Raw genomic sequence first — 9666 nt, forward strand, 5'->3', positions numbered from 1 at the left:
ACTAAGTATGGCCGAGCCAGAAGCATCTGGATGCGTCTCGGGCTCGACCGAGGTCTAGGGCGTGTCCTGGCCACAGCCAGGACGTTTGGCCTAGGTCTGCACGTGTTTGGACCTCAGGCCGAGCCTTACGGGTGTCTCGGGCGGTGCCCGGAACACCCTAGGTCGTCCGGATGCATACCCGATGCATCCTGCCCCTTGGCCGTAGCTCTTGGTGTCTCAGTTCAGTACCGAGACACCAAGGACGTTCCAGACGCGACCATCGCGTCTGGTGGAAGCTACCCAGACGTCTCGGATCACATCCGAGACGTGCTCGGGCTTCCCGAGCCACCAGACGCGTCTGGTGCTGCCTCGAGCATCTTGCTGGTAGCATACCTGGGATGCGTCCTCATCCCGGGTCAGCAGACGCAACCGACTCAGATATGCAGTCCGAGTTGGTCTCGGTCTTCTGACCAAGACGCGTCTCCTGGTGCTGCTGGCCGAGCCGCGTCTTCTGGACGCGTCCTGGCCAACATGCACATGCAGCTCAATTTTAGCAACTTCCATGTTTTTTTGTGTTGCTTCTAAAGCTTTAAAATCCCAATTTTAGAAACTTCTAAAAACCAAATTGTTTGTTTTTAAAACATTCATAATTCAAGAAGAACAAAACTTTTGAAAACACTTTTCAAAACCAAAAATCAATCAAATCGAGTCTTTCGAAACACTTTCAATCATCAATTTTGATTTTCAATTTGAAAACTCATTGAATCCCATTCAATATAATCAAATTGTAAGTTTAAAACACTTTTAAACTTAACTATCCAGCTAATCAAACCTGGATTAGTTCGATTCTTAGCAAAAATAGTTATTTGCAAGAGGCTCTGACGCCACTGTTGGGTTATGGTGGTGTCTACTAATGTCGTATAAGTGGAATCTCAGACATCTCATGTATTGAAATTAGTACGTCCCAAGATCATCATGCATAAACTAATAGTTAAACTAAAAGAAAAGTAGATTAATCGATATTTTTCCTCGAACCTTTCCAATCGATTAAGAAGACAAAGAGCTCCAATTGTCGCTCCTCTACTTGGTACACCGAACGGTGTATTTAATCTCCCTCCTTGAAAGCTCGCTAGCGCTCCAATGGTGGTTTGATAAGAAGAACACCTTCTTGTTTGACTAGTTGATAGCTTCGGAATTAGCTCACTTTCTACTTTCTACTTGATGTGTTAGAGTAAGAAAGCTTAAAGAGAAATTCCACACCTTATTCTCTGCCCTAAGAGTCTTTATATAGAACCCTAATAAGAATCCACCTCCAACTAGATTTCCTAAAAGACCCTTTAATAAGATTTAAGGAAATTGCCGAAAATAGTAACTAGTTGATATTTTCTCAATTCCTTGAGGAGGTGATGTCCAAACCCAGCCAAAATTGGCAGATTTAGTATTACTAACATAAGGAACCGACCCTCCAAAAATCAACCCAATCCAAGCCCTAAAAGTGCCCGAATCGGTTTAGGCCAAAATCTTATTTTCGGGCCTTTTTGCTATCTTTTGCCTAAATTCTCTTTAGGTCTGTGAGATATGTTTATGGAACACTCCCATGGTTATATCATACTCCCACTAGTCATATCATCCAATTAAATACCCATTCTTATGTGTAACCCGATGTAGGATCCGATCGAAGTTAGCCGCGAATTACTTCGTAATTAGACGGTCGTAGTTGGTTTCTTGCTAAACACTACTACCCCTAAATCAATCGGACTTGATGATCTTCTTCATCAATTGTCCTAGCCGAAAAATTGCTCGCATTGCAATCTTGGTCGAAGGACATCTCCTTCAATTTTCCTTTGTGTCTTTCGGCAGTGGAGATAGACGAACACATCTTCTTTCAATGCACCTACTCAATAAAGATTTGGTCAGAAATATTACTTTTGTTGGGAATTCGTAGAAATCTGACCGGAATTTGGTCTGATGAAATCGAATGGTGTGTGACTACTTTTCATGGTAACTTTGTACTCAGTCGTATCGGAAGTCTGGTATTCAACGGGTTCTTTTACCATATTTGGACAGAGCGAAATAATCGAGTGTTTCGAGGGGAGATAAAAACAGAGCAGCAGACCTTTAATGCTATAGTCAGTAATATAAAGGTTAAGGTGTTGTCTTGGAAAAAAAAACTCATTGGGATTGACGGGGCTCAACAGATACTCGAAAGTTGGAACTTGGCAATCCCATTGAGTTTTAAGGCAGCCACATTATGCAAGTGGACTGGTCCAGCTACTGATCAAACCCTTATAAATACTGACGGGTCCCTTGACGAATCAACGAGTGGGTTCGGTGCTATATTGCGAAACTCCCAAGGTGATACTATAGTAGCAGCAGCGGCTAGTACAGAAAGATCATCAGTTATCACTCACGACTTGCAAGGAATTCGGTTGGGGCTACAACTACACATTAAATTGGGGAAACGACGAGTGAAGATTGCAACCGATTCGTCTCTAGCAGTGTTAATGTTGAAGAATGAGGGGAGGAAACCTCCTTGGCAAGTTATCCGATTGGTCAGAGAAATCCATGCACTATGGAGGCAATTCGAAGAATGTGACATTACCCACGTGTATCGCGAAATCAATCAAGCGGCTGACTACCTTTCAAAAATGAAACATCAAACGGGGTTCGTGGAAATGAGGACGAATTTATTACCAGCAGATCTGGAGAAGATAGCAAGGGAAGATAAAAGTGGTATTATAAGAGTTAGGCATAATTGATTTTCAACATTGTTATTATTCTTTGCACGTTCGTCAACTTTGTTGGTTTTTTTAGTTTATGCGTATTGATTTATTAATTCGTTTTAGGTTTCCTTTGTAAAGGGAACCCTTCAACCCGCTGACAAATTCAAATAAAAAAAAAAAAAAACCTTGGCTTGTTGTTTTAGTTGAGCATCTCCAATGCAACACTCAACAAAAACTCAATTAATCCAATGTGTCAAGTATGAGTTGAGATTCTCTTTCTTAGGTGCCACTATTGAGATACTCAATTCAAAATTCTTCTCCAATGCAACACTAAAAAAACTCAACATTTACTTTAGATTTACTCTTGTTTCTTATTTTAATATATAAAACGATAATGTGGACCAATTGAAATACAACAATAAATGTTGAGATACTCAAAAGAAAATTCAATAATTGAGTTTTGTTTTGAGTATCTCAATTTTTCTTGTTGCCACATCAGATTGAGTTTTTAGTTGAGTGTTGCATTGGAGAGTGTTTTTTGTTAAAAACTCAAATAATCATATGTGTCAAATTGAATTTTTAAAGTTGAGTGTTGCATTGGAGATGCTCTAAGGCTTGAAGTTCAAACCCTGTCCCGTGGTATTTAAAAAGGAAACAAAAATTTTTGTTTGACAATTAACATGTATAGGTAAATCTTCAACAAAAAAAACATGTATAGGTAAGTCTTCAACAACAAAAATCATGTATAGGTAAATGATTGTATTTACCCTAGAATTATCTTTTCTAAAATTATTCATACAAATCAAATGTTTTCGTACTGTTTTAAACTTTTAACCCATAGTCAGTTCTATCTAACATATAATTTTGGTTCCATCTGAGATTTGCATACATCCATAATACTCTGTACTATATAATTTATTTGTATTGATAAATTTTTTCTCCAATGCGACTAAGGGGGGGGTAGTGGTTGGGGACATTGGGAGACATTTTCATGTCCCCCAATGTCCGTGTTATTGGTTGGGGACATTTGAAATGTCCCCAAATGTCCGTGTTATTGGTTGGGGACATTTCAAATGTCCCCAAATGTCCGTGTTATTGGTTGAAGACATTTCAAATGTCTCCAAATGTCTGTGTTATTCGTTCGGGACACGAAATTAGGGACATTTCAAGATAAATTGTTTTTGGGGACATTTGGAGACATTTTAGTGTAAATTTGGAGAGCTTTTGGAGAGAAAATGTCTCTCAAAATATGGAAGACACTTGGGGACATTTGAGTAAGGAAGATAATAAAAATAATTATTATTACCAAATCATATTATAATAATATTATCTTATTATTATATTACTACATTATTGTATTATTATTATTATTACTATTATTATTATTCTTATTATTATTATTATTATTATTATATTATTATTATTATATATTTGAGTAAGGAAGGTAATAAAAATAATTATTATTATCAAATCATATTATTATAATATTATCTTATTATTATATTACTATATTATTGTATTATTATTACATTATATTATATTATATTATATTATATTATATTATATTATATTATATTATATTATATTATATTATATTATATTATATTATATTATATTACATTATATTATATTATATTATATTATATTATATTATATTATATTACATTATATTATATTATATTATATTACATTACATTATATTATATTATATTATATTATATTATATTATATTATATTATATTATATTATATTATATTATATTATTATTATTATATTAATATTTAACTATATTAAATAATAAATATTTACCAATTGTCCATCAATGTCCACTGATATCTACAGATGTCTACGAAAGTCGAAAAATATATATTTGGAAATATTAATTAATTTTTTTTATTTCATATGGTAAGACAGTAATAATATTAAAAATAATAAATATCAACTAAATATCTATCAATGTCCACAGATATTCACGGATGTCTACGAAAGTCGAAAAATTTATTTTCAAAGTAGTAGGGCAAATTTATTTCGTATGATTAGACAATAATGATTACATTAAAATAATAAATGTCTACCAACTGCCATCAATGTCCTCAGATATCCACAGATGTCCACAAAAGTCGAAAAATATATTATTGAAACATGAGTACAAATATATTATTTCATATAGTTTGACAATAATGATAATATTAAAATAATAAATGTCTATCAATTATCCTTCAATGATGAGATAATAATAATAATAATAATAATAATAAATAATAATAATAATAATAATAAATAATAATAATAATAATAATAATAATAATAATATCACTACACATTTTGTCCATGGATTCAATATGTTGAAATGTCCCCAGGACATTTTGTCCATGAACCAAATGTCTTGAAATGTCTCTGAGACATTTTGTCTATGAATCAAATGTCCTGAAATGTCCATAAAGACATTTTGTTTACGGACAAATGTCCCGAAATGTCTTGAAATGTCTCTGGAACATTTTGTCTCTGAGTGTCCTCCAATGTCCTGAACCACTACCCCTTAAACATTATTGGTGAAATTTGAATGCTTAGGCCCCCCTAATAATGTATGCAACTTGTTCCAACATGGACATTTGATTGAGTCAAGTCAATGGATGAAGACAAGACCACACAAATGGACAAGTAGGAAATTCTAAATATCTTCCTTGAATTGAGCCTTTACCACATATTTAAACGAAAGTTGGGTCCTCCACCAAGTTGACGAAACTTCTGCTTCATTGAATTATGAATTGGTAAAAATTATTTTTTCAGAGTTCCCCTGTCTTTATCATCAAAAAAAAAAAAAAAAAGAGTTCCCCTGTCTCACTATGTACCACAAGTGGTGCATATAGAACCAACTAAATAGTAGTTTACGACGTATTTGCATTGGAGTTCCAAAAAGTTATGCAAACTATAGGTCAAGTTGGTACATTTTAAGACAACTAATATTAGTCTATTATAAGTGGGTTCTCCCCATTTTTAGGTTATGTAAGTTTAATACATCTGAGTTTAATAATTTTCTTCTATGCAGATTGTAGTAAAACTGAGTTCTCCTTGTTTTACACAAATGATAGTTTGCTTCATAAAATATGTATAAAACCAATATCTACTCCCTCTCTAGAATTTCAAATTGATTAGGAGCCTGTGGACCCAATGGTGAAAAGTGAAACCATCAATAATACAATAAAATATCAATAAAGTTGACTTAGACATTTCATGAAAATGAAATCATTGTGAAGTATAAAATTTTCCTATTTCTCATAAGCTGAAACAACACTAGCTTAAATTAGACTTGGGAATTCAATCAATTCTCCTATTTCTATGGAGTTATTCAAAATTTTCGAAATCAAATGTCGAATAGAGGAACTTATATTTGCTATCTCATTTCTCAGTGCTCTAGTACTTGTCCAACTTCCTTTCCAAGAGGTAAATGGAAACCCAATTCCTACCTTAATATTCATTGACCATCAACCTTCTATTTTCCATTTTTTTGTTTTAGCCATCAACTTTGCCTTCACCTTATCTGTTCTTACCATCACTCTTCGCCAAGACTACCCCAAGTTCGCAAAATTTGGCAGACGGGTTGCCGTTGGCTTTTCCGCGTCGGCTCTCATTATATTGAGTTGGGCCTTGATACCTACTTCCTTTAGTTTTGATACTTCCTCATTTCTTTCTTCGGCTACTCTCATGTAAGAGGTTTGTATCTACTGGATAATCTATTTGTACTTTTGGTAGGACTAATCAACTTATTTCTCTCTCAACTTATTTCTCCCTCGGTACTTACTGGTTCCCTGTTTTTTTATAGTCTATATCTTATATGAGGAGAAGAAGAAAGAGAGAGAGATAGAGTAGCTCATCTGCATATATTGATGGTGCCCATAACTTAGTCAAGAGAAAGTCAACTCACGGGAAGTTCTAAAGACGCCTCCTGTTATTGCTAAACGCGCCTCTTTTACATATGAGCCCTCACAAAATTTGGCTTAAGGGACGCATATAGCAGTAATGGGGGCGACTATGGATTTTCCTGAATGCATCTGATGGAGTAAGGACTTGATCATTACAAATTTACAACTAAGTTGGTTGAGTGAGATGGTGTCTTATAGATTGCTAAATCCATTGGTACCTTAGGTGTTTTGTGAACACCAACCTCCTGATCGACATATCGCCTTATTAGTTGTCCAAGGTTATTTCTGGTTTTTTTCTTCTTTATTGTATTATTTTTTGTTTTCTGGTCGCTTATGATAATATTTTTTCCAAAATATAGAATTTATGAAAATAGTTTTGTTATGGCTGAGCAAAAAGAGCAACGAAAAAACAGTACTTCGATTTATAAAAAGGCATTACTTCGAACAATCAAAACGAAGCCTGATCATTAGGTTGATTTTGGAAAGAGAGAGAATTTAGTAGTGGTGGTTGTGGGCATTGGTGGTGGTGATGGCTAAAAGTGGAGATGGTGGTGGTTGGATCGAGATGGGGGTGATGAATATTGGGATTTTGTGCAGACATTTGAGAGTCTATGATTGTCTCCGACATTCAAACCCAGACATTTGAGAGTCTCCGAATATCTGAGGCATTCAATTTCAGATATTTGAGAGTCTATAAATGTCTGAGGCATTCAAATCTGGACATTTACAAATCCCCGAATGTCAGTGACATTCAATTATAGACAAAATGTCAGCGGACTTTGGTAGACTTCATAGTTTGGTGGATTTTATGAAGGATTTAGAGCAAATTTGAAGATCAATTTGTTTTTACAAAACCAAGAGACATTTTGTCCATGCACTCAAAAATCCATAAAATGTTACTATACTAAATAATCTATATCCACAAATTGTCCATCAATTTTCAAAGTTGTCCACAGATATCTACGGATATCTACGAAAGTCGAAAAATATATTTTTGAAATGTTAGTACAAATATATTATTTTATGTGATTAAACAATAATAATAATTAATATTAAAATAACAAATGTCCACCAAATGTCCATCAATGTCTGCCGATATTCACAGATGTCTACGAAAGTCGAAAAATATATATTTGAAATGTCAGTACAAATATATTATTTCGTGTGGCTAAACAGTAATAATAATATTAAAATAAAATATCCACCAAAGGTCCATCAATGTCTGCAGATATTTACCGATGTCTACGAAAGTCGAAAAACATAGTTTTGAAATGTTAGTACAAATATATTATTTCATGTGATTAAACAATAATAACATTAAAATAGTAAATGTCTACCAAATACCCATCAATGTCCACAGATATCCCGGAATGTCTACGGAGTCGAAAAATATATTTTTGAATTATTAGTACAAATATAATGTGCACTACACATTTTGTCTATGGATCCAATCTCTTGAAATGTCTCCAAGACATTTTGCCAATGGGTCAAATGTCTCTAAGATATTTTGTTTACAAACTCAATGTCTTGAAATGTCTATAAGGACATTTTGTTTATAGACGAACACCCAAAATGTCTCGAAATGTCTACGGAACATTTTGTTTATAAATGTCTCCTAATGTCCCAATCCACTACCCCCTAAGTCTATATACCCTTCACCAAAATTGTGTTTCCAAAGCACCCGCCTTTGGGGAAGGTAGGGATACTATGCTTACAACAAACATACGCATAACAACAAAAGGTGACCTTTTGTCACAGATATAACTTTTTAGCCAGGACAAAATTTGATTGTCCTTATTTTTTTGTAACATGAATGATTGTTGTTATTGTTGTTGTTCTTGTTGATGTTTGTAGTTTGCTCATCTCCGTCCGTCAATATGATTGACCAGGCGGTATACCCCCAACCAAAATTGTATTTCTCTAAGCACTCACCATCCAACAAAGGTTAGGACAGTATGCTTCTGAGAAATAACCTTCACAGGCGTAACAAAAGGTAAACTTCTATCACAAATAAGACTTTTTAGCGACGATAAATTTCTGTTTTTTGTAGTTTGCTCCTCGCCCCTGTCACTTTGCAGAGTCTTAGTCGTCATTGGTATTGTTCTCGTTTTGACACTTAGACCCAAACCAATGGGTACAAATTTTTGTTTGTGAAGGCACCACGATGCCACTCAAAAGACCTCAACACTTACTAAGCTTGAGCGAACACCTGTAGCCTATAATCCTGATGATTTCCATATGGCGTGGGACTATTACACCCTTTTTTTACAACTTTTGTTATATCTGATGCCCCAAGCCTTAGCAGTACCAATATTGTCTCTGTTTTAGACACCAAGCCCAAGCCTAACAGTACGCGATTTTGTTATTGGGGAAGGCGCTGCCAGCCTGTCTAAAGGCATAGACATTGGCGAAGACACAATTCACCCCACCCATCTGAGTACGCATCAACATTGTGGACTCCCGACATGATCTGATATCATAGTGAGGTAGCAGAGTTTTCAAAAAAAAGACCATGTACCTGTTGGGCTTGGGTATTGGTGTCTAAACTAGGGACAATATTGATAACTGCTAAGTCTAAGAGCTTTATAGATGGTATCGCAACCGAGGACGACTCATCGTCGAGAAAAAAATACACCTAATGAATAAAGCAACCTTTATTGTTAGGTGTATTTCAAACGACTCGTCGCCAAAGATGTGGGATTGTGATAGTCTAACATAGGGTAGAAGAGAGTCCAAACTATAGGTCTACGCCAAGCTTAGTAAAAGGTCTTTTGGGTGGGATCGTAAAGTCTTCGCCAGGAACAAGACTCTATATCTATTGGGTTTGTGCCTCTAACTGTTGAGACTTCAGGCGGCACACTATCTATCTCTTCTTCCCAACCTATAGTAATGTAGCAAAAGTCCCCTCTCTTCCCAAACTTTTTCCAAGGGATCTTAATTTACTATTAGAGGTTTTTTTTTTTTGGAAGAAGGTAGAATTGTATTCAAGAATTGCTAAGGTTCAATTACAAAGGGAAAAGGAAAACACTGAAAAAAGAAGG

General features: G+C 35.0%; 1 long non-coding RNA gene across 1 annotated transcript; it reads left to right on the top strand.

Moving 5' to 3' along the window:
- The first annotated feature begins 5936 nt into the window (after nt 1–5936).
- On the top strand, nt 5937–7007 carry LOC147563344 (uncharacterized). Its single transcript, XR_015223819.1, has 2 exons — nt 5937–6416; nt 6526–7007. It is a non-coding gene; the product is annotated as an uncharacterized LOC147563344 (long non-coding RNA).
- The last annotated feature ends 2659 nt before the right edge of the window (nt 7008–9666 follow it).

Source organism: Eschscholzia californica, unplaced genomic scaffold, assembly GCF_041429995.1.
Source record: "Eschscholzia californica isolate CP2 unplaced genomic scaffold, dmEscCali1.0.p SCAF_1, whole genome shotgun sequence".
NCBI classification, from domain to species: domain Eukaryota; kingdom Viridiplantae; phylum Streptophyta; class Magnoliopsida; order Ranunculales; family Papaveraceae; genus Eschscholzia; species Eschscholzia californica.